The sequence below is a fragment of the Ochotona princeps genome, chromosome X, assembly GCF_030435755.1.
Source record: "Ochotona princeps isolate mOchPri1 chromosome X, mOchPri1.hap1, whole genome shotgun sequence".
In the NCBI taxonomy this organism is placed as follows: Eukaryota; Metazoa; Chordata; class Mammalia; order Lagomorpha; family Ochotonidae; genus Ochotona; species Ochotona princeps.
Window position 1 is genome coordinate 60858128 of NC_080865.1, and position 26585 is coordinate 60884712.

Below are 26585 nucleotides of genomic sequence, written 5' to 3' on the forward strand. Positions count from 1 at the left end.
CTCTGTGGAAATCAGTATGGAGAACACTTAAACAACTCAAAATCTGCATACCATATGATCCAGCAATAGCACTCCTACGGATATATCCAAAACACCTGTTACACGAGAAACCAACATGCATCCCTATGTTCATAGCATCACAATCAATAATTGCAAAAACTTGGAAGCAACCGAAATGCCCATCAACAGAGGACCAGATAAGAAAGCTATGGTTCATTTACTCCATGGAATACTACTCAGCTATTAAAAAAAAAAAGGCAGTTCTTTGTGGCCAAATGGGCCCAACTGGAAACCATTATGCTGAGAGAAATAAACCAATCCCAAAAGGTTAAATACCACATGTTTGCCTTAATCTGAGATGAAATGATGTCAATCTGAAAAATAGTACCTGTAAAATGCAATATTATTTCAACCTCAAACAGCCTGTATCACATGCAATAAGATATTGTGATGTAACTAATGAACCAATGATCAATGTGAGTCAGACTTTTTATGATCTACATCAAAGAACTGAAATACCTAATATGCTTTCAAAACCCTATGTTATTCTGTAATGGGTTGGGAGAGCAGAGAAATCTCCTACCGTCTTAGAGTGTGTGAGGATGATTTTAAGTATAACCTATCAAGATTGTAACAGGTAACTTGCCGACATCAGGCTCAAATCTCCATTAGACATTAGCAAAAACTATAAAGACATACAGTGGAATCCAAGAGCGATCGTGACTGCATAATAACAGGAGGTCATACGCACAGAGAAGGAGGGGACCCAAGAGTGGAACAGGAGGACAGGAGGAGGCTAGTATCCCAACCCTGGAGACTCCCGAATCCTCACCTAGGACTATCAGTATGGGCACCAAGAGCTGTATCCCAACTTCCAAGGAGGCCCCTGGGAATTGGACTGCCCTCGTTGGTCAAGAGGTCTGAGGTCATACACTCCATTTCAGATCTCCCACATGGGATGGATGAAGCCCAGCTCTTTCCTCACAGGATCTAATGTCATCAGAACAACAGTCAGGAGCCCTGAGCAGTCCTCATAAAGAACAGCAAACTCTCTTCGGGACTAGGGAGATGAGCTTTGTCTGGTCCTTACTTAGTTCCAACTTTGGATCCCCACTCTCTCTTGTAATGACCATCATAGTCGCTCCGGAGGCCTGCCCCCATAAAAATAGATTAGATAGACAGAGACCAATAAGAAAAGCTTAGAACCAGAGAAGAAACAGTCAGCTTGGACTCACATATATCTTACTACGTAGGACACAAATATTAGTTACTCCTCACTAAGCATTGAAGATTTCTCTGCACACCCCTCCTAAAACTTTCCTGTGCCTCAACTGTTGACATGTGCCTTGTTAGAATTATAAGCCAGTTTGGACTATCCTAAAATTCACCAAGTTCAATTAAAAAATCATGCTTCAATACTATAAGCTGCTAAATATAAAAATGAAATAGACATGAGACTGCTGAATATTACCCTATAGCCATTTTAAGGTGTATAGCAGCCAGTTGTTTATAAATTAAAATTGAAATGTCAATGAAGCAGTCAAAGGATGTGGTTAAGAACTTGTGTTTTCTAATCATATTGGTCACTTAATACCATGTCAATTAAGTCCATGATGTTGTAAATTGTTGTTGATGTTATGTTGTGGCTTTTCATTGGAGGAGATGATATTCTGCCAGCTCTACATTCAGACCAGGGATGGTCTCCCAATGAAACTGTTGAATTTTTCTGGACAATAAGATCCTGGACTCTCTACATGGTCCACACCCGCAATGAGAGAATCATGACTGGATATGAACTGTACTACTGCAACAATGTGGAAGAATCCATTATGAGGGGGGAGGACATGGGGACAGGTTCAGGGAATTCCAGAGCCTATGAAACCGTGTCATAAAATGAAATAAAAATAAATAAATAAATATTAAAATTAAAAATAATTTTAAAAAGAAGTGAAATTGGAGTCTGGTCACTAGTGTTAGAAAACTGGATTGCAATTTTGGCTCCTGGTTCTTTCCACAATCCAGCTTTCTGTTTTGATGGGCATTTGAGCAATGAAGCAGTGGATAAAAGATCTCTTGTTCGCAATCTTTCCGTATCTTTCTCGTATTTCTTTGCCTCTAAAATGAATTAATTTAAAAACCTTGACACTAATTATTGGTGCAATCTTCCTATTTACTCCATATAAATATATAAACTAGCTCGTATAAACTGGCAGTAAATGATTTTATATTTTATCTTCTGTCCCTTAAATCTAAACCTTGTCTTTTTCAGTGTCCACTTTTTAAAAATTTGTTTTCCTCAATACAGTTTTGTAGGTATAAGGGTTTTTTTCTTTCCCGCTTTGCTTCCTCCCTCACTATCATTCCCTGAATTATAATAGTATTATAATCCCTTAGTAACAATTACAAGAATAGCTTTATGTTATTTAAATGTATCGTGCTGTGATAGGTATAAGTAGAAATAGAAAATCTAGTGTCATGATGTATGCGTGTATTTACATGTTTCAAAATGCGAGTTCAGCTTTTATTCGGGAGTAGAGATACCTACTATATGTAAATTTATTTTTCAGTGTGCTAGTTTCCATTACACCATGTATCTGTGAGTGTATATAGATTACCTACATCTATGTTGTAATTAGCCTAAAGGCTGTCATTATGTTTTCTTTATCTGAAGCTACCATGAAAAGTAAATACTGCTCTTAGTCTAATGTGTTACAGATAATGATTCTAATGACAATAAATTTTTCCAAATGCCAATCTTTTCTTATATGCCCCTAATTATGTCTATTTAAATAGTTTAAAATACTAAAATATTTTAATTATTCACTGCAATAATGATCAAAATATTCCAAACCTCCAAAATTTTGAGTGTTCTCATCAGTGCCTACCTCCACAAATTTACCTTGAATTTTGATCACTCTTATTCTGCATTCTAGCCACACTCACTTTGTTTCAGCTCTTGAGTCACCATGATCCTTCTTGTGTAGGGTCATTTTATATTAACATCCCCATTGTCTGTAAGACTTAATTTGCCAAGATCCACTCGAAGTCTATTTACCTATTACCACTGCTATAATTTCGATGATATGAATACTTGCCTCTCCCCTCCCAGTTCTATATTGAAGCTTAATCATCAGGGCAGTGGGGTTTGAAGATTGAGCATCTGGGAAGTCTTGATGCTACAGCCTTCGGGGTGGAGACTAGTGTTGCTATGAAACAGGCTCAGAGAGCTTGTTGATACCATTGCATATGAGAACACAGCTAAAATATGCAATCTTTGAAGCAAAGAGTAAGAGTTCTTGGGATGTGGAATCAGCTAGTGTCTTAATCTCAGACTTATCCAGAACTTTCAGCAATACATTTACACCATTTAACAATGTATTTTAAAAGAGCACGTTTTTCTTTCCCCTGCAGCTCAAGATAGTGCCTAGCAACAGCGATAAACACTGCATATGTATGTATGGAATAGATTACTGCTAAGGGAGATAAGTCACTAAAGAGGTTCAGATTTAAAATATACACTCATTTTGTACTTTTTAACAAACCAATTTTATAATAATAACCTTCTTAAGTGACTATAAGGTATAAAATGTTACTTAGCTTCAAAGATTACATATTTTAGCTGTGTTCTCATATGTACATATAAACATATCTATCTTTTCCAGGCATTTCACTTTTCCATGGGACATAGCAATATGACTCTAAAATACTGGTAATTTAGGTGTTAGAAAAAGAATTAATTAGAGAACAGGCATGGAGGAAGGGAAAGAGAAAGAGTTATTACATTCACTGCTTCACTCCCCACAAATGATCACAACATCCTGGTTAGAGGGGAAGCCAGGAGCCCAGAATTCCACTCAGGTCACTCTTTTGGCTGCAGTGGGCCAAAACACTCATAGCATCTTCTGCTGCTTTCCCAGGTGGATTAGCACAAGTGGAGCTGCTGGGATTAATACATGCCCACATGGGATGCGGATATCACAGGTGGCAGGTTAATAGCCCCAGAATCATATTTAGAACTCTTTCTTAACAATCTTATCAGCATTAAGCCCTATTACTATAGAAAATAAAAGTAAAACCAATAAAATTGCTTGCATTTTCATTTCTCAAGCAAAAATTAATACAGTGGTGTGTCTGAATTAAAGTCTTCAGTAAATGATGCTTCATAAAAATAGTAAAAATGATTTCATTCAAAAGTACTAATCATGTAAAGGAGAAAGAATGGATTTGACTCTGAACACATCAAATATAGCTGGGGACTTATAGACAAAAAAGGTGGAAAAATAATTAAAGGAGCTGGATTAGATACCAGGACTTCTCACTAAACTTAGTTGATTTGACTCTTAACTAAGGCTTTGATTCTGAAGTCAATGTTGAGGTCTAATTAAAAAGAGGATTCAAAATAGTCTGTCTAAAATTTGATCAAGAAAGGAATCTTTCTCACTTTCCATAACACATTCGCAGCTCATATTCAAACTTGACTCCCTAAGCAATCAATGGCATTATACTTACAAAATTGTATGAAAACTTGCAGTGTTTGGAAAGCACCCGAGTCTATCTAGATATATATTGCTTCTAGATTAAAATTCCAGTTCTAAGCTTCAGCTGTAAATTGTTTAGTCACTCCATCACATAGACGAGTGTAATAAAGTAACAGAAACCCAAGAACACCAATAGGAATAGCTGGCCAGGATCATCTTTTAAGGACAGAGATAAGACATACTGTGAGTTGTCCCTTTCTTTAACCATAGATTATAAGGTTTAAGAAGCATGATTCTTAAAAAATGTGGACTTGCCTAAGTCAAAACCACAGCTTGCACACATACTGTTTTTAGGACTTTGGGAAAAGTAGTGTGGGTTTTTTTTTTTGTTTGTTTGTTTTTGCTTCAATTAGTCTGTATTTCAAATGGAATGTTACCAGTAATAAATGAATTATTTATAAAACACAATGAAGATGAGCTGTCACATAGGAATTGCTGTGTAAAATGTCAGCTGTTAAAAGAAAAAACAACACTAATTGGCAACTGATAGATATGGTCTAAAAAGTTTCTTTTATAAGATGAGCTGGAGAATTTTAAATGAGATGAAGTCAAACAATTTTGTTGAATGAGATATAAGTTTAACAGATTTTTTTTTTTGGCCATAAGACTTTTCAGAATCTTTCATACACATCATTTGTTGATAGATCTAGTATTCTATTCTATGGAAACTACTAGCCAAAGCCTGTGCTTGCTAACATCAACATACAAATCTTGGAGAAGCAGAATTCCTTCAATTCTTCTATTGAAATGTTTGCCATGGGGTTCAATCTAATTAGAGGATTCAAAAACACAACAAGAATACTAACTAAGGAAGAATGAGCTATTTAGCTTTCAATGTTTGAACTTCTATATCTGAAGAAGTAGTCTTAGAATGAAAATATGGAGTAATCATTTACTAAGTATAAAAATCTTTACATAAAAATACCTCCTGATCAAACACTAAAATTATATCAACCAGACAAATGTTTATTATGTAGTGTTGAAGGTGTGGAGGCACTCCAAAACTTCTATTCCGTAAAAACTGAGCCAAAATCTAATAAGACCTCAAGATATTATTACCATCAGAAGAAATTACAGGGATAAAATAACAGATTACTCCACAATTCAGAGAATTAAAAAGGTGATACAAAAGGAGAAGATACTATAGGACCAATTATCCAAATATCTATTAAGACGCAACGTAAATAGAAAGAAGGCAGCATCCATACAGATGACATGAGGCACACCTACTTAATTAAAATTAAATGTAAATGAATCATTTATTTTAAAAATTAACATGAAATATTAATTGTGTGTCAATGGCATGAACATTATGACATATTAAATATGTCAAAGGCATTATGTTTGAAAAATTTTAATGAAAATTTGTAGAATGTGAAAAAGAATTTTGTGATTTTAAAGTTATTGTTAATTCTATTATTTGCTGTAATGGCAGCAACATTACATTAAAATGATCTTAGCAAATCAAAATGTGCTGAAATTTTTGAAGATATGCCTTATTGACACAAATGTATTGATTATTGCTGAATGGTTGTGAGAAAATGCCTTTAGGTACCTACAAGTCTGATTGATTTGAGACCCTTGAGACACATGACCAATTTGTTGCAATAATATTTCATATGACTCAATATTCTAACCTGTTGAAATATTTACTTTAAGCAGATGAATTTAATGTATCATTTTATCTGTACTTCTATATTTGAGGAAAACATAATTTCAGCACATTTTCCTTCTACATACGATGATGCAGCGATACTTTTGTTAATTATATTAATTTGTTAACCATGCCAAAATATAATAAATATATAATCATCAGCCTATATGCCTTTAGTTTATGCAATATTAATGTATGAATGATGCCTCAATATAATTGGGATTCAGTTTTAAAAATGAATTGATAGTGGACTAAAACTGGCAGATATTCAATTGTACTTTCTATAGCTCTAACTTTCTATAATTACTTTAAAAACTAAGCCATTGTATCATGTTATTCACCAAGCAAAAAATAGAGCAATGTGATGATGTTACAATATTTCTCTTTCTGATTATTTATGCCAATATTTCATATCATTCACACATTCAAGTGCATTGTAGAGGCTTAGAATAAAAACTTCCACACCCACTCATGTTCACGAAATAGTCATGGAGCTGGTGTTCTGGCATAATAGATGGATCTATTGCCTGTAACACTGGTATCCCACATGGGGGCAGGATGGAGATGTGGCTACTCCACTTCTGATCCATCTCCCTGCTAATGTTCCTGGAAAACTGGAGTATAAATCAAGTTCTTCGGCTTCTGCATCTACATGGGAGACCCGAAAGAAGCTCCTGGCTTGGCCCCAGCCACGGTGGCTATCTGGGGATTGAATGGATAGGAGATCTCCCTGTCAGTCTCTGTCTTTCAAACAAACTTTAAAAAACTTTTTGGTATAATGAACAGTCATGAGAGGAATATGTCTGTTGTCACGGTCGACAAGGATCTAAATCACATTCAAACATCATCTCCATATGGTTTCAATTACTCTTCAGTTCTCCCATAAGAGATGATTACTATGAAATGTAATAAAATAAGGAGATACAGGCATCTTCTAGGAGAACATCCCTTACGAGATAGAATCTGTTGTTGGAAAATATTTCTAATCTACCATGAGAGAAAAGACAAAATGCTGGAGAGTGCTGAAGGATAAGCTGCTGAGGTGAAAGTCACAGGAACAGAGACTCCATGAAAGAAGCATATCATTGAAAATAATATCTGGGCCCGGCATGATAGCCTAGCAGCTAAAGTCCTCCCCTTGAATTCGCCAGGATCCCATATGGGTTCTGGTTCTAACCCTGGCAGCCCCGTTTCCCATCCAGCTCCCTGCTTCTGGCCTGGGAAAGCAGTGAAGGACGGCCCAAAGCCTTGGGACCCTGCACCCACATGGAAGACCCGGAAGAGGTTCCTGGCTCTTGGGTTCAGATCAGCTCAACTTCAGCCGTTGTGGTTACTTGGGGAGTGAATCATTGGGCGCAAAATCTTCCTCTCTGTCTCTCCTCTTCTCTGTATATCTAACTTTCTAATAAAAATAAATAAATATTTTAAAAAATTGATAGACATAAGAGCTAACATATCAATACCTACTTTCAATATAAATTGCGAATATGTACCAATTAAAAGATAAAGGCTTCCATAGTATATTAAAAAACAAGAGGGCCCGGCACAGTAGCATAGTGGCTAAAGTCTTTGCCTTACACGTGCTGGTATGACATACATGCCAGTTCTAATCCCGGCAGACCCGCTTCCCTTCAAGCTCCCTGCTTGTGGCCTGGGAAAGCAATCGAGGACTGCCTGAGGTTTTGGGATCCTGCCTCCACATGGGAGACTCTGAAGAGGCTCCTGGCTCCTTGCCTCGAATCGGCTCATCTAAGCGCTTTTTGTCTACCCTACATGTAATAGGATGACCAAGAAAAATGCAACTATGTCTAGCACTGGTTGGAACAAAGTCTTACTCACTTAGAGGAGAAGAAGATCAGGGTCAGCTCCAATAGTGGGTATGGGTTCCTTGTGGCCAGGAAGTCACTCTTGCCAGCTAGCACATTAATTAGGCTGTGCACCACTTTGTGCTGCAGTGCGAAGAGTCCATGCCCTTCCACAGGGAAAGATTTCATGGTTGGGTCATCCAGGTGCCATATGATATGCATGAGCAGAACAAAGGAATACACACTGAGGTTGACACAAGGAGAGAGATTCCAAAACAAATAGGTAAGTCTAGAGAAAATGGTGAGGATTTTAACTCTAGGTAGGGAAGCGTTTCATGACCACATATCATTCTTTTTTTTTCTTTTAAAGATTTATTTTATTTTCATTACAAAGTCAGATATACAGAGAGGAGGAGAGACATAGAGGAAGATCTTCTGTCCGATGATTCACTCGCCAAGTGAGCGCAACGGCCAGTGCTGTGCCAATCCGAAGCCAGAAGCCAGGAGCCTCTTCCAGGTCTCCCATACGGGTGCAGGGTCCCAAGGCTTTGGGCCATCCTCGACTGCTTTCCCAGGCCACAAGCAGGGAGCTGGGTGGGAAGTGGAGCTACCGGGATTAGAACTGGTGTCCATATGGTATCCCGGGGAGTTCAAGGCGAGGACTTTAGCCGCTAGGCCACGCCGCCAGGCCCAGCCACATATCATTCTTATGAATGACTATGAACATAAAACCATTTTTTGCAACAATATCTGATTCAAATACCCTAAGCTTAATAGTCCTGCTATTTGCTTCCCTCAGTACTCACCCTAGGAAAATATGAAAATCAGACTTTCCAGGTTTATCAAATGTCTAAGCTGAAAGAAAGTTTTAGTCTTCAGAGGATCTTCTTGGATTCTTCTGTTGACTTATTATCTGATATCTGGTTGTGTCTTACTCTCCATTTCATAAAAGCATTTATTTTGTATTTCATGGTTTATATAATGAATATTTATATTCAACATTACTCAGAAGTATTCATTTGGAACATAGTTCAGAATATAGAGTATACTTTGGCAGTCTATATTATTGGAGTTAGATTCATTTTCTTCCAAATGAATTTATGTGTATCAGTTGTTGAGAAAATGAGAAGTTTTTATTTCTTACATATTGGAATTACCAATAGGTCCCATTGAGGTGACAGAAAGCAGTACTAACAAATATGTCACTCAAACTTAGCTGTTCTAAATGAAACATTTTACATACTATTGAAGCAGAAACTTTTAATGTGGTAATTTTGATGAGACATGCATTTTAAATTAATACACAGCACAATCTACAGAAGCAAAATGTTCTTGTTTTCATCATTTTTTTTTAAGAATAAAAGGAAGGGAACTGACTTGACATTTACGATGATCATATTTCTGGTTGAGAAAGCAAAAACCTTGAATTAAAACTTAACAAGTTAGAAAGATTCTAATTTCAGCATATTTTAGAGATAATATATGGAAAAACTGCTCAGAGTTTGCACTACCATCATTTGTACACAAGGTGGCAATACAGGCCTTCAGAACAAGTCATAAATGATTGTGACTTTCATCAAATTTTTGAGAGGGATAGATCAAAAATCTACCTGCCATTTCGAGCATAGGTTATTGTTAGCTCTGATCAATTACAGAAATACTTGGAAATGAGAAACTGTACAAAGAGAATGCCAAAGGCAGATATCTCAAGTAATTTAGGCTGCCTTTGTTTTATCAATGTTCAGAAAAATATTCCTGATTATATTTAGTATAATGTTATGTCTCAGTATTTCATTATTAAAGCTTTTTTACTTATTTTCATATCCTTGAAAGGCAGAAATAGAGAGTGGGAGGAAGGTAGAGAGGGAGAGAGAAAGATAATTAATTTTCTATCAGCTAATTCCATTTCCAGAAGTCTGTAACAGTGAATGCTGGACCAAGTCAAAACCTGGAGCCAGAAACATCATCTGGGATTCCAACATGAGTTTCATGAGTTTAAGCACTTGAGTCGTCCGTCCCAGAAGGCATTAGCAATAACAACAACAGCAAATGGTAGCTTCCGGGTTGAAAACAGAGATGCTAGGCCTGATTTGAAGCAGCACTCAGCTAAAGGATGCATCCATTCACGCAGCAACTCTACAACAACAGCATCTGGTCCAGATATTCCTTGAATAGATAGTATTGGGAATTGACTGAGAATAAAATGATGGAGCAATGAGTTATTTAACCTGAACTTTAAAGTATACAGTGGATAATCCATAAAATGTTGACATCATAGAATATAATTACTCAGAACCCTTCAAGGAATTAATGACAAGTAAGTATTCAGAGATTCATTTTTTGTTTCTAAATTGATATCTAGCCTTAATTTCTCTCTCTCCACTGGAAGAGTAACTGGAACTTTATAATCATAGGAAATCAGAACTGAAACACTTTGTAAATCAATGCCCTCATTTTATAATTTAGTAACCAAGAATAGTTCAAAGTAACTTCTTTAAGATCACATGGTGAAATTTCAGAATTGGATGTTGCAACAACAGGATTATTGTCTTCCTCTCAGATGTGCAAAACAAAATTGTGATGTGAGAAAAATAATTTGCTGCAGATAAGAAGTATAGTAAGACAATGTATAAGTGACACAGTTAAATAACTGGATGACTGAAGCACTACAACAAATGAATACACACTCCCAATGGGGAAAGGAAAAATCAAGTAATTTGCCTAACATTTGAGGCAGCTAAAATCACAGGTGAAAGGTGGAATAATTAAAATAAATTAGTGGCATTATTTTTCACTGAATGAAGGTAATGTGTTCAAATTCATTATACATAGGTACTACATGGTTTTTCAGTCTACTCAATTATGTCTCACTGGTAGCAGTGCATATATCCTAGTTACTAATACAGCCACATCATCTTAGCAAATGCTGGCATATAGTAAGTACTTAAATATCTGTGGGATAAAGACACATATATATTTTTATTATTAAATCTGAATACTGCCTAACTAGTAAGCTATTTTAATTTTACCAAAATATACAATTCTGTTTTTTAAAGATTTATTTGTTTTTATTGCAAAATCAGATATACAGAGAATAGAGAGAGAGGAAGATCTTCCGTCCGATGATTCATTCCCCCAATTGACCGCAACGGCCAGTGCTGTGCCGATCCGAAGCCAAGAGCCAGGAACTCCCTCCAGGTCTCCCACGCTGGTGCAGGGTCCCAAGGCTTTGGGCTGTCCTCGATTGCTTTCCCAGGCCACAAGCAGGGAGCCGGATGGGAATTGGAGCCTCCGGGATTAGAATACTCCAGTTGATTTTTATTCTTCGGATAGATTTGGCTGTTTTTGATGTAATGGACAAATGAAAAAATGCTCAGGCTAGCTGTCTGTCAGGGAAATACTAATGAAAACCAGATTGAAGTTTAACCTAACTCCAATGAGATCGGCCTACATTCAGAACTCCTCTAACACCTGCTGGCACACATGTGGGGAGAAAGGTACCCTCCTTTATTGTTGGTGGGACCATTTGGTTGCAAATGGTAGAATTTTAATTTTTTAATGACTGAGTGATTTTGGTGACATTTCCAGAAAATTGTTGAATATCCATTAAGATTTGATTTTTGTATATGCTGAAAGGTGTTGGGGGACAAACAGTTGGATTAGATATCATGGATGTGTGAGACTAGCATGGGTCCTCCGTTAGCAAGGCTATGAGGAGTTTCTGGCTGCATAGCAAGGCCCGGCACAATGTCTCTGGTCACCTCATTGCTGCCTCATCCCATCATATAAACACTCAATCACCTCTCTGGTATTTCATAGAATTCTAATGAGGGTGTTGTTATTTTTATGAAATTTGAAATGATTCCTGTAACTGGTATAAACACCTTGAACTTACAAATCATGTTATGGTAAAAGGGTCTTTAGCAACTTAAGGCAATGACACACAGCTAAAAGCCTACAATAATACAATTGGTCCCACATCATCCTAAAATACCCTGTTACTTGCCCATCTTTGTCCTGGAATTTGCCCTAATATAAGTAATGGTCCCCTTACCAAATGGCTTGGTAATATCTTGCAAGCAGATGGAAATCATGGAGGTAAAAATAGTTTATTTACCACACAGTCTTAAACTGCTGTATTACATGAAATGGCACATTTTGGCTTCCCACCACATAGATCAGAAAGTATGTGGCACATCTTCTAAAGGGAGACTAATGTTGTGAGCCCTCATAAAAAAAAAATGTTTTGAAACTTGACTTTGTATTGGCACTTATATTAGGAAAAGAAACATTTTATAAAAATAAAAGGAAACTTTTTTTGTAAAGGCCCTCTGTTTGTAGAAAGGCTGAGTTGCCCAGATCATTTTCACTGTCCTTTAACAAAGGAACAACAGCAACAACAACAAAATGAATCAGTGCTAGGTGAAGGTGATGGTAATTAACGCATGATTGATTATAAGATTTAATAAAGAATCTATGATATATGCCTTTATAAATTTCTCTCATTAATAGGCTTTCCTTTTTGTATTCTTGATACTTAAAGTAATATTAGTTTAGATTTAGTGAAAATTGATTTTGGAAATAAGTAAACCACCTGTAACTGTGTAGCCGCATGTGCTGCCAACCGTGGAGTTCCTGGCTTCAGCCGGGTGACTGCAGCTTTGAATGAATAATAGCCTACCGAAAATATTTTCTCTAAAGTAAAATAGTTATTTTGGGAGTGTTTTTAACCATTCTTTAATAATTAAGAAAAATTAAACAATTGAATGTTGTGCAAAAGTTTGTGAATATTTCTGTATAAATAAAGAAGACAACTTTTCTGAGTTGCCCATTATGAGCATCATGTCATCTTCCTTCTTGTCTTCTTGCCGATCCGCACATCCTTTGCAAACTCGCAAGTCAGCTGGAGCTGGTCTCCGACAGTCCCAGTTATAGACCATTACGCTCAGTGACATGAGTCAATCCTAAAAAAGAAATATCATATGCTCTATCTGATATAAGGCAAAATTCATGCAAAATATATAAAAATATCCTTTTCAATACTGTTCTTGCTATCCAATGGGTTTTATACTTTGGTTTTTTTTCTTTTCCTTTCCTGATAAGTTTTTTTGTTTTTGTTGTTGTTGTTTTGCTCTTTTTCTTATCAGTTTCTTCACTGACTCATAGGTCATAGAGCAGAATTGTTTGCTTTAAGGTATTTTATTTTCCTTTCATTTTTTCAGTGACATATTGATCATTCAGTAGCATCTTATATAACTTCATGCTATTGTATATTTCCTATTGTTCTTTCCATTGTTGATTTTATTTTATTTTTCATTTATTTTTTTATTTTTTAAACAGTTTATTGTATTTAATACATTATAAAATTTGAAAAATTGTAGGAAAGCAGCAGACTCAAACTGCAGCAACTCTAACAAGTAATAATTCTGGCCCCTTTGCAAAACTCATTCGTTTAAAAACAAAGTCAAGTTCACATCTGTGAGGCGGACAACAAAGTGTGACTTCTGTACAAACTACATTTAAAATTTCATGCCTCAACGTCTTTTCAATGCAATGTGCTCAGGAGAGTTTTTCTGAAGTCCCGCCTGGTCCCTGTCTAAAGGCAGACATGAAACCTCTGAATGCAAAGAAACTTGATTCAAGATGTCTTTAAAAAAAAAATGACAAAGGACAAAGAAATTATGGAGGATGGCTGTTGGCAATGGAACTGTTTTGAGACTGCGACCTCCCCGCTCATGGCTTGTTGATTGGTCAGAGGCCCCGGAAGGCCAGCACACGTCACGCCATTACAGCACCAACTGGAGCTATTACCTTTTTTTTTTTTCCTTTTTTGCATTTCCTACCTTTTGACATATATATATATATTTATATATTTTTTACACCTTGAGGATATTGATATTCCAATTGTTCCCATATGAATACAGGTGTGGTCTCTATCGCATAGAAATGTGTCTTTCATTCAGTTTCAGGTCCAGGACTTGGTTTGCTGTTGCAACTGCACACAAATGTCCCTTTTGTGTTATTTGTTGTGTGTTTTGCTTCTTTGTGCATTATGGCTTTTCATTTAAGCAGATATTTAGTAACTGTGTAATAGAGACTATCACATTGCCAATGAAACTACTAAGTATATCTCGACAATAGGATGTTGGACTCTCTGCCATTGTCCATACCTACAATGTCAGAATACATTTAAACAGCAGAATAACGAACTTAGGAATGCTTGTGAAGGACTCTACTGCTATAATAATATCGTGGGAATCAGTGGGGGAGAGGAATTTTGGGGGAAGGGTGAGGGAAATCCCAGAGTCTATGGAACTGTATCATAAGATATCACTAATAATAAGTTCAAAAAAGAAGTGAAAGAAGCAATTCTTATCAATTGTGTTTATTTCAACCCAGTTTATTTTTGTTGTTGTTGTTTTTTGTTTTTTGGGGTTTTTTACATTTTATTATTATTATTATTATCATTTTATGATACAGTTCCATAGGCTCCTGGCATTTCCCTTATCCCAGCCCGAAATTCCCCCCACCCCCTGCCTAGTTCCTCTATACCATTACTAAAGTATAGTTCTTCATACACAGTCATATGTCCATCATAGCGGGCATGGACAATGGCAGAGAGTCCAGAATCCTATTGTCAAGATATAGTAAACAGTTTCATTGTAAGTCCATCTTTATCTGGAAGTAGAAATGCATACTACATTGTATTCTCACATCTGGATGTTAGTCTCCATTTCACAGCTACTGTACATCTCCTCAAATGAGAAGTCATAATACAAAATCAACACTAGGAACAAAAATAGAAATTTACAATGCCATGAAGTTAAATAACATGTTACAAGATATGACAGTCTATTATACAGCTTCTATACATCCCCTTAAATGAAGACCCACAAAACAAAATCAACATCAGCAAGAAAAAAGAAATTAACAACACCATGAAGTTAAATAACATGCTACTAAATGACTAACGTGTAGCTGAAAAAATGAAAATCAAGAACCTTCTTGAAGAAAATGATGCTACTCTATCATCCAGGTGGGGCACAGAACTCCCAACAGGCTTGATCAAAAGAGATCTTCACCAAGACACATGATCATCAAGCTCTCTTCAATCAAACATAAGGAAAAGATCCTTAAATGTGCACGTGAAAAAAAATCAGTTGACATATAAAGGAATGCCAATTAAACTCACAGGAAATCTCTCACAGGAAACTCTACAGGCAAGAAGAGAATGGAGTGACATGTTCCAAATTCTAAAAGAAAAAAATGTCAACCTAGGGTAACATATCCAGCAAAGCTTTCTTTTGTCTTTGAAAATGAAATAAAATTCTTCCACAGTAAAGAAATGTTAAAGGAATTTGCCTCTTCCAAACCTACCCTACAAAGGATATGTAAAGATGTTCTCTTGACAGAGAAGAGAAATAGCACCCGATAAAACCAAAGGCAAATTTGAAGAACATCCCAGTAAAATGACAACAGAAGAATAAATGAAAGAGCAATCCATTCCTAAAATGACAGGACCAAAATACCACCCATTCATATTAAACTCTGAATGTAAATGACTTAAGCTCAATCAAACGACACAGATTAGTAGACTGGATTAAAAAACAAAACCCATTTATTTCTTGTCTAGAAGAGACACACTTCACCAGCAAAAATCAGCAGAACCTGTATCTCATGGAATTTGATGTTTTCTGTTAGTTTCATCTCTTCAAAACACTTTCTTCTGATTAAATCAACCCAGTTTCTAAGCCAAAAATTCTGCTGAACATTCAACAACTAAAGACAATGTATTTTTTAAAGATACTTTTAGTTGTAGTGTGAAAATCCATAAAGATTATTAAGAGCTTTTTCTCCCTATGAAGAGATTTATAAGGGAGGCAGGTATATCAATATAGATAGACTAAATTATGTTGCTATACTAAACTAGTGTCCAAATGCAATGTGTTAGCACTATGATGGCTTATTGTTAACTCATGTGACATTTCCATTTAGTAGTGGCATATTATTCACAGAAACACTTCATAGACTTAAGCTATTGGAGTAGCATTCATCTTGAATTAGCTGGTATCCCAGCAAATGCAAAAAAACAGGAGGGGCGGGGGAATGCCTCAAACTGTAGAATTGATGCCTTGGATGCACATATCACTTCTGCCTGTTGTACTTCTTACAGAGTCTACTTTCCAGGAACTAATCAGAGAATTTCACTCAACCAGGAGGCACCAGAGAAAATTTCAGAAGACAAAGCATAAGAAACACTTGACGGTCAGAACAAATGACTGTAACGGTAGAAAATTCACAAGTTAAAGCATTGCCATATCAAATTGCAAAATGGCCTATGATCTGATCTCCAATCCCTTTATTTTATGGAAAATGATTAAGACCAATAATAGAAGAGCTGATCAACTACCTTGATATAGAACTAGATCAATAAATCAAGATCAAAGCTAAGATTCTAATGATAGGACTGTGATCCTTCCACTAAATTAAATTCAAAACACAATTGCCACCAGTCACCCTCAGTATTTTGTCAAGTATGCATGAAAAAATTTACTTTCAATCGGTCTTATTCACCCCTCAAGAATAGCAAAATTTCCTTTTAATCTCTCATTAAGCAGACCTTATTTTTTCAGTCCAAAATGATCAACTCCTTCAAGTTTTTTTTGCAAACCTATAATCCTCTTAATCACATTACTCTTCTTTTAACTTCCACTAAGCTGTCCATAAATTTATAGTGTCATAAAAATGATCACTGACTCTCTCCCTCCCACTGAAGTAAAATATTAGAAAAGATCTTGAAGTAAAGGCATTTCTCTGCATGGAACAGAAATTCCTATGGTGAAGTGCAAGGCGACTTCATTGCCCTCACTGAACAACAGGAGCTACAGAGGCAAAGGGTCACACTATATGGATTAGGATGCTGAGCCAACAGCAGGAAAAGCCAGATAGAGGTGGTAAGTAATAAGAGGGGGAACTGTTGCTTGTGCAGTCATTTGTTTGAATGTGAATATAATCTCTGCACTTCCCAGGAGTTGACATTTGGGACTGAAATAAATTCAAAGAAAGTCTTTGTTTTAATTTGGTACTCATATTGAGAGAAATATAAAGCTATATCCTCCTGAGAACTAAAAGGTACCAGTGTGCCTTCCAACAGAGATTCCCTTTTTCAGGTTTCCAGGGTAGGACTTATTAAACAACTGGGTCAGCAGAGCCTGGAGGCCTGAAAAAGTGAATGTCTAATGTACCTCCCACCTAGTAGAAGCTTAGGCCTTGGGAGTAACTGGTTCAGCAGGTTTCAGTGCTGGCTTCAGTTGCTATTTTTCCTCAATGTATTCCAAATCTTGACCAAAACAGGAAACACTAAAAAGTAGGCTCAATAAACTAGTTACCCTAACAGGCAAATCTATCAACCCCCCCCACAGACACACATACAAAAAAGTGTAGTTTTATATTGCATGTTGCATGCATGTTCCAGATAAGAGACCATTTTCAGAACAATGTCCATTGTGTTTACATAGACACAGGATACAAAGGATAGCTAATAGTTTTAATTTTACTCTTGACTCCTACCAAAGAGACAGTCCTTGCTACAAAATTATGATAATCACTCTTCCAAGTGTTTTTTATAGAATTCATGGAACATTCACATGTGTTCAAATACCATTTCAAACATACATAGTCATAAATAGTATCTGCTCCCAATTATATCTTTATCACTGTAATAATTTTTCAATTTTGCATACACATCAAAGGAAAAGGCAGCCTGAACTGGTTCTTTAGCAATAACTCCTTCTACAGAGCAGTCTTCAGAAACATCATTTTCATGGGTGGTGCTCCTGTGAGAGAGCAGCAAAACAGGTGGCAGGATTCCTTCCTAACTCAGCTTTTCTTGATGAACCTTAGCAATATGGCATAGGTGGAGTGGGGTCTGATCCTATCCGACTAACTTGTTTGCAGTTTGTTTCATTTGTATTTTGTTTGATGGTTCTGAAGCTGTTTTTTTCTTTTCCAACTAGGTAGCCTGTGGCAGCTGACTGCTGAGAGTAGTTTTCATTCACAGACAGAACATGCATACATACACAAGACAAAAGCAATAGCAACAGCAAAAGTGAGAGCTAGAAAGTGTACAGGCAAGAGTGTGAGAGATTGAGAGAAAGGAAATGTGTGAAAAATTGAAGTGGCAAGCACTGTTGCAGAAAGAAGTTGTATGAAAAATTTAAATGACAAAGACTGCTACTGGCTTGTTTCAGTGTCACATAAAGACTAAAATGCGGAGTGGCAATCTGCACATTCCAGAGGTGATGGAACAGAAGTGGTTATCAAGTTTCACTATCTTCACTGGAATAACTCAAAGGTCCTATGCAAAAAATTTCAAGGTTTCTAAATCTATAAGGCTTAAGAAATCACAATAAGAGTATCATGGACTAATGGATGTCTTTAACTGTCAAAAATTCAAAAATTATTTAACTTAGAAGTAAGATGGCAGAATAGGGTAAGGACACGTTTAAAAGGACAGAGAAACATTTAATCAGGATGAAGCAGAGAGGACATATTCCAGGATATAGGAGAGGACAGAACAACAGCAGAGGGGTACCTGGAGACTGACAGACACAGGAAAGCAGTGGACACAAGGGTGTGGTGTTGCAGTGACAGATACTCTGACTCCAGCAGCATTCAGCTAACAGCAATCTGAACTCTACCAATAGCTGGAACTCCACCAGCAACCAGGTGGGAAGGGACTTTCACTGGGAGCTTGGGAGGTAAACCTAGACAAAGAACTGTTCATCCTTCTGGTTTGTTTGATTTTACCAGGAGCAGAGTCAGAGCAGCAGATACCAGATGGGTAGTGTGAATACAGAGTGGATTTCACAGTCCAGTCAGCACCCAGGAGCCGAATTGGGTGCCATTTTCCTAAGGAGGCAAAGGCAAGGGAAAGGACTGAGCATAAACTGAGCTGGGAGGGAATTCTTTTCTAGCTCAGTGAACTGCAACAACGTGATATTCTACAGGTTCCACCCAAGACAGCTCTGGGTAGCCCTCAGACCTGATGGCCAGCAGATCAAGAACTCTAGTAGTGGCATGTCAGATGCCATTTTGTACATTGTGGCAAAAGTTGTAGGACTACAGGGAACAACAGTGAACTGCACATGTGCTGAGCTTGCAAGAATTCACTGAGGTCCATGGATTGCACTGGTCCCACAGGAAAATAATACAGACTATGGCATCATACAGTTTAAAATAAGTCCGTGTGGCACCCAGACCTAACATCCAACATGTTCTGGCAACATCAGCGCCACCAACAACCTAGCTATATAGGACACCTGGTGTCTCCCTAATCCTGGGACCTGCTCCAACCAAAAGTGGGAGAAAGGTTGCAGAGACAACAGTGCCAACTCAGCATGATAGCATAGGAGGTGGAGAGTGGTGAGCCAGGAGTTGGGGCTATGGAGACCATGGTGGAAATCTAACATAAGAAACCAGACCTGGAACTTGCTGGAGAGAGTGGCACAATTGGCTGCCAGCAAAGAACTGTGTACCAACTGCAATAAGTAAAATCGAACTGTAGACTTGTGGATGACACAGCTTAGAAATTTGCCCCAAGGAAAAGAATCTGATAACCAGTAGTACAATGACCAAGAGCAAAAGAAGACACAGGCAAAATGAATATTACCGAAAACTCCCCTGCAAAGGAGCAAAACCCTATGCCAACCTCAGAGTTAACTGAGGAAGACCTCATGAAAATGGGGGACACAGAATTCAGAACACTCATTTAAAGCTTCTGATCAACAAGGAGAAGCACATACAAGAGTTCAAAGAATTGAAGGAAATTGTTACACTAGAAATAGCAGCAAGAAAGTAAATCAAGGCTGATACATCAGAAATTAAGAACACAGTAGAGCAAATTAAAAGTACAGTACAGAGTCTCCAAAATAGAATGAAGCAAGCAGAAAAAAAGAATCCCAAAACTGGAAGATATTTCCTGTCACCAGGGGGAAGCAAACAAAAAACTGGAAGCAGAGATGGATCAGGCCAAAAAAGTATTCAAGAATTGAAAGACACTAGTAAGAGGCCAAATCTAAGAGTTATGGGAGTCCCAGAAGGTGCAGAAAGAGATACTGGCATTAAAGATGTATTCAATTAAATAATAAGGGAAAATTTCCCTAATTTAGAGAAAGAATTGGGAAACAACATCCAGGTGGGGCACAGAACTCCCAACAGGGATGACTACAAGCGATCTTCACCAAGACACATGATCATCAAGCTCTCTTCAGTCAAACATAAGGAAAAGATCCTTAAATGTGCACGTGAAAAAGATCAACTGACATACGAAGGAATGCCAATTAAACTCACAGGAAACTCTATAGGCAAGAAGAGAATGGAGTGACATAATCCAGATTCCAAAAGAAAAAAATTGTTAGCCCAGGATAACATATCCAGCAAAGCTTTCTTTTGTCTTTGAAAATGAAATAAAATTCTTTCATTGCGATTCGAACAGTGAGACTGGCAGCAATTCAGACCTGCTGAACTATCAAAACTGTCTAAGCAGGACCCTTGGAGCGTGCCTCACATCGGGGACCTGGGATGGGTCAGAGGTTGGGTGGTGCTTTTCCCTTTGTTTCTTCCCTGACCCCAGATATAGGGAAAAAATGATATTCAATGGTATTACCCACTTTCCTGTAGCCCTTGACCCTTTGTACCCTAATCAACTAATTAAGATTATTAAAAGAAAGAAAGAAAAAAAGAAAAGAAAGAAAGAGGAAGAAAGAGGAAGAAAGAAAGAGTCATATTCCTCCTGGCTAAAAAAAAGAAATAAAATTTTTCCATTCTCTGCTGCTTTCCTAGGGCATAAACAGGCAGCTGGATCAGAAGTGGTAAAGCTGGATTCATACCCATGCTCAGATGGGATTTTGGTGCTATAGGAGGAGGATTGGCATGCTTTATCATTTTTTAGTATTGCTACTAAGACTAAGCAGTTTTTCAATTTTTTCTCTCAATTCAATATCACACCATTTCTAGTTGGCTGTGTTGTGATTATTAACACCCCACAAACTATTATGTGGGAATTGCTTTTCAGTTAGCGTACAGTAATTAATGCCGAAAAAATAGTTTGGGGATCATTTCATAATCTTTAAATCATTAAGTTGAACAGATTTTCAGATATTTATATCCTGACATTAACTGACAATTCATTTGCCTTGGTAATTAATTAATCCTATGGCTTTTCAGTGTTGTAACAATTACATATTGATCTCTGGAATCATTAATTTGTATGACATAATTGTGAATGACCTCGTGACAACACTTAAAATTAATTTGAATATGTCTTAAGTTTTAAGTAACTGCCACTTATAAAGTTAGCTTTTAAATATTTCCTAAAATATGCTTTTTAATATTTATTTATTTGTGATTCCACAGTATTTTACTTTCAAGCTCTCAGGTTAAGCTTATGTTTGGCCTAGTCATGCCTGCACCCTGCACACAGTCTAACTGAAATTCCACTAGAATAATTGTTTTATAGATTATCAAAAACAATATTGCAGACAAATCCTGAGACCTGTAGCCCAAGATGGATTAAAATTTCAGCTTTGTTACTAACTGACTGTGCTTGGGATATTGTAGATTGGCAAATATTAGTTAAACTCAAAACTATCTGTCTATGTGATTCTAAAATGTCTGAGAAAGTATTGAAATTATTGAATTCACTGCTCATAAGCATTTGTAAACTATTTATGATTCTGCAAATTAAGTAGGATTTTAATAATTTTAACTGTTTTGACTTCAGAGAGACTTTGTGGTAGCCTGAAAAATTAAACTACTTTGATTCATTTGTAAAATGCAGTAATAGTGCACTATGATAGTTTCATATGAAAATAAAAATATGAGACCTGGCATGGTAGCCTAGCTGATAAAGTCCTCATATTGCATGCACCAGGATCCCATATACATGCCGATTCTATTCCTGGCAGCCCCACTTCCCATCCAGCGCCCTGCTGTGGCATCGGAAAGCAGTAGAGGAAGGTACAAAGCCTTGAGATCCTTCACCTGCATGGAAGACCTGGAAGAAGATCCAGGCTCCCTGCTTGGTAATTTCTCAGCTCCAGCCGTGGCCACTTGGGGAGTGAATCACTGGAAAGAAGATCTTAATCTCTGTATCTCCTTTGTATATCTGACTTTCCAATACAAATAAATAATTTTTAAAAAGAAAAAGAAAATGAAAATAAGGATGTAAACATTCTCTCTAAAAGTTAATACAGGGCCTGGCGCTGTGGCCTAGTGGCTAAAGTCCTCTCCTTAAATGCGCCAGGATCCCATATGGGTACCAGTTCTAATTCCGGCAGCTCTGCTTCCCATCCAGCTCCTTGCTTTTGGTTTGGGAAAGCAGTCGAGGACGGCCCAAGGCTGTCTGACTTTGTAATAAAAATAAATAAATCTTTTTAAAAAGGAATATAACAGAAACCCAACTTTGCAAGTTAATATTTTATTTTGCATTTTACCAAATTCATTTATTATTTCTGAAGAGTTTTTTTGTGAAGGCTTTAGGGTTTTCTGCATACCTGAATATGTTGTCAGAACACATAAAATTTTACTTTTTCCTGACAAATGTAGCCTTTTTTTTCTTTCTTCCTTTTTTTCTTTTCTCCCTTTCTCTCTCTCTCCTTCTTCCTTCCTTCCTTCTTTCCCAATCCTCCATGTAACATTATTGTTTAGAATTAAGTGTAAGGTCCAAATCTTTTCATGGTTAATATAATTTTGCTCTGGACATTTTCAAGTAAGAAAACCATATGATTCATTAAAGGATTTTTTATTATCTGTATAAAATATCTGTTAATTTCTGTCTTGCACTTACTTTGTTCTGGACATAATGATTATAATCATTTTGTTAATCATTGTCTACTTATATATACGGAATATTTAATGATCTTCTCTGTTCGGATTGTTAGGATTATAAACAATTTGAAGGATGGCATCAAGCCCAAAAACGATAAACCCATGCAAGTTTTTATGCAAGTTTTCGCTTGTTTCTTTATTCTGTTTTTTTTTTTTGTTTTGATTTGTTTTATTCTATTTTTTTAAGAGACAGACAAATAGTCTAAAGATATGGCTTCCTTCTTAAACAATGCTATTCCTAGCATCATTTTCAAATTTAGCTGACAATATCATTACCCATTACAAATGAAAACCTGATTTCACTTTAGGCAACTGACATCCTTAATGGAACTATGAAATTCTATTTTGATGGTTCACAAGAGACAGGATTTTAAGCTGTAGAATAACTTAAAATAGAAATTACACACACACATACATGCACACTCACACACACATATTGTGAGTTAATTTTGAGTATTTTCTGGTAATTTATACCTTATTATAATCAATGAACACATTTATATTAATGAAATGTTTCTCTTTTCAATCATTAAAATTATCACACAGTTTATGCAAATGGGCATCCCTATGGAGGCTATTAAAATAGATTCCTGGGACTATACTTTCAGGAATTATTTCTCTAGTCTGTGACTCGAGAAGTTTCTTAATCATGCATAAAATATGCTCCTACATTTCAAATATAGCCAATTTGTGTTGGTGACACTAGGAAGATTTCATTAAAAACAATAACACATACTCCCCTTATTATACAATTTCATCTTTGAGTGTTACAAGATGCGCTTTTTCTGTTATTATATTTCTGCAGCTAATGCATGATGAGTTGAAGTGATAATGATGTAGTTACAAGAATCAAGGGGACAACATGGATGACAAGAACAAACATGTCAATAATATTTACATGAGAAGATTCAATAAACATTTCTTAAATCTAGTTGGAGTTCAAAATTCCAGAGTCATAGGATGGTGATCAAGTTTTTTTTAAAAAAACAGGCAAAATTAACAGAAGCAAAGCAGTATTCTGAAGGATAGGAATAAATGAAAGGAACACAAGGACATTTTAGATGTAAAACAGATAGTTTCATGGGATTTTGGTGAGCTTGTCACGAATAGTTAAATGAAAAATGTTACTACTTAGCCATTAATAAAAGGAAATTCTACCATTTGCAACAAAATGGTTCCAACTAGAGACCATTATGCTCAGTAAAATAAGCAAACTGAAATGGAAAAATATCATATGTTCTCTCTGACATAAGGCAATATTCATGCTAAATGCAAGATCGACACATACATAGTGAGAAACCAAGGCAAGAATTTAAGTAATTCAAGGAATTGAACACAATGAAGTAACAAGCTATAAAGCAGAAGTGAATTGAAATACTTGAACTGAAAAGCAAAGAAAACAATAATAATTAAATAACAACAGAAATCTTCATCAATAGAATGAGCGGGGCAGAAGAAAGAATTTTGTAACTAGAAGATGCTTTATTTGAGGAAATACAGGTAACCAGAAATAAAGAAGGAAGGAGCAAAACTGAGAAAACTACCCAAGAATGGAATGACGTCATCGAAAGATCAACTATAAGGGTGACAGGAATTTCTGAAGTCATGGAAAGAGAAGCAAGATTGCAAAATATACTCAATGAAAGTATAAAAGAGAATTTATTAAACACTGGGAATTTAAGGGGAAGCCAAATGCAAGGTCTGAGGTGTGATTGGAACATCCGATTTTCGACCTGGTGCAGCCTCTTGCTACCCCTTCCTACTGCTTGCAAAATTTGTGCTGTTCTGGTTATCCATCAATGAAATGTAACCTCATGGTGTCTTACCTGAAAACTTCATCCACTGCAGCCTCTCTGCCTAATCCCCACCCACCTACTACTAATCACTTGTGATCTCAGTCACCAGTCCCTGGAACTCTCCCACAGCCCCTCCTAACCAATTCTCCACCCCCCACACACACCTTCCAGGCCCACCTGGTTGTATAAAACGAGCCTCCACATATGCTCCTTTCCCCTTTTTTACCTGGCTCTGCCCTGTCCTCCTCCATGTTGCTCATTCAAACCTGCAGTCACCCGACTGGAAGCCAGGGACTACATGGTTGGCAGCACATGTGGTTACACAGTGACAAGTGGTTTACTTATCTCCAAAATAAATTTTCATCAAACCCAAACTAATATTACTTAAAATATGAAGAATGCATAATTAAAAAGAAAGCTCATAAATGAAAGGAATTTATAAAGGCATATATCATAGATTCTTTATTAAATCTTATAATCAGTCATATACTAATTACCATCACCTTCATCTAGTACTGATTCAATTTTTTTGTTCTTTTGTTAAAGGGCTGTGAAAAGGATCAGGGCAACTCAGCCTTTCTGCAAATGGAGGACCTTAAAAAAAATGGAGGGCCTTTACAAAAACAAACAAAAAACTTCTTTTTATCTTTTTAAACAATTTTATTTCTCTAAAATATAAGTGCCAATATAAAGTCGAAGTTTTAAACCATTTATTTTGGGGGGGTTCATATTTCTCTCCCTTTAGAAGATGCTCCATATACTTTCTGCTTTTTCTGGTGAGAAACCAAAATGTGTCATTTCATGTGTTGTAACATGTTGAGGCTACATGGTAAACAAACTCTGTACTTCCATGTTTGCCATCTGTTCCAAGATATTATCAAGCCATTTCTTATGGAGAGCATCACACATTTTACAGTAAGTTCCAGGTCAGAAGTGGGCACACAGTAAGACATTAGGAACGATATAAGCTCAATTGTGCAATTGTAAGCTTTTAGTCATATCTCATTGTTTTAAGCTGCTAAATAGCCTTTTACCATAACATGATTGGTAAAATCAGTTTCAGATATTAAATCAATTACAGAAATCATTTCACATTTTCAGAAAAACAGTAACATCCTCAGGAGAATTCCATGAAATATCAGAGAGGTGATCGAGTGTCCATACAATAGAATGAGGCAGCAATCATGAGGTGATTAGAGACATTCTGTTGGGTCTTGCCACACAGTCGTAAACTCTTCAAAGCCTTGCTAACCGAGGAGCTATGCTCGTCACACATCCATGATGTCTGATCCAACTCTTTGTCCCCCCACACCTTTCAGCATATACAAAAATAAAATCTTAATGAATATTTATCAATTCTCTGGAAATGTCACCAAAAGCACAAGCAATCAAGCCTAAATAAAATAAATAAATAAATGGGACTAAAACAAACTAAGATGCTTCTGTATAGCAAATGATATTTATGACCAATAAAGAGAGGAAGCATGCAACAAAATGGCAGAGGGACTAGTATCAAGGATGTAGAAAGAACTCTAAAAAACAAGAGCAGCAAACAAACAACTGGTTTGTGTCCTGGCTGATCCACTCTCCATTCAGTTCCCTATACCCTGGGAAACAGTAGAGGAAGGTTCAAAGCTTTGGGAACCTGCACCCATGTGAGAGAACTGGAAAAATCTCCTGGCTTCTGGTTTCGATTGGCTCAGCTCCTGCCATTGCAGCCACTTGGGAAATGAAACAGCAGAGAAATGATGTTTCTCTCTGTATCTCCTTCTCTCTGTAAATCTACCTTTCCAATGAATAATAAATAAATCTTAAAAAAAGAAATTCAGTATGCATCTCTACTCCTCAATAAAAGTAGGTCCCTTTTAAATCTGTTAAATATATCTTGATAACAAAATAATGG

General features: G+C 36.6%; 1 pseudogene; it reads left to right on the plus strand.

Moving 5' to 3' along the window:
• Positions 1-23478: 23478 nt before the first annotated feature.
• On the plus strand, positions 23479-23552 carry LOC118760494 (small nucleolar RNA U3; annotated as a pseudogene).
• The last annotated feature ends 3033 nt before the right edge of the window (positions 23553-26585 follow it).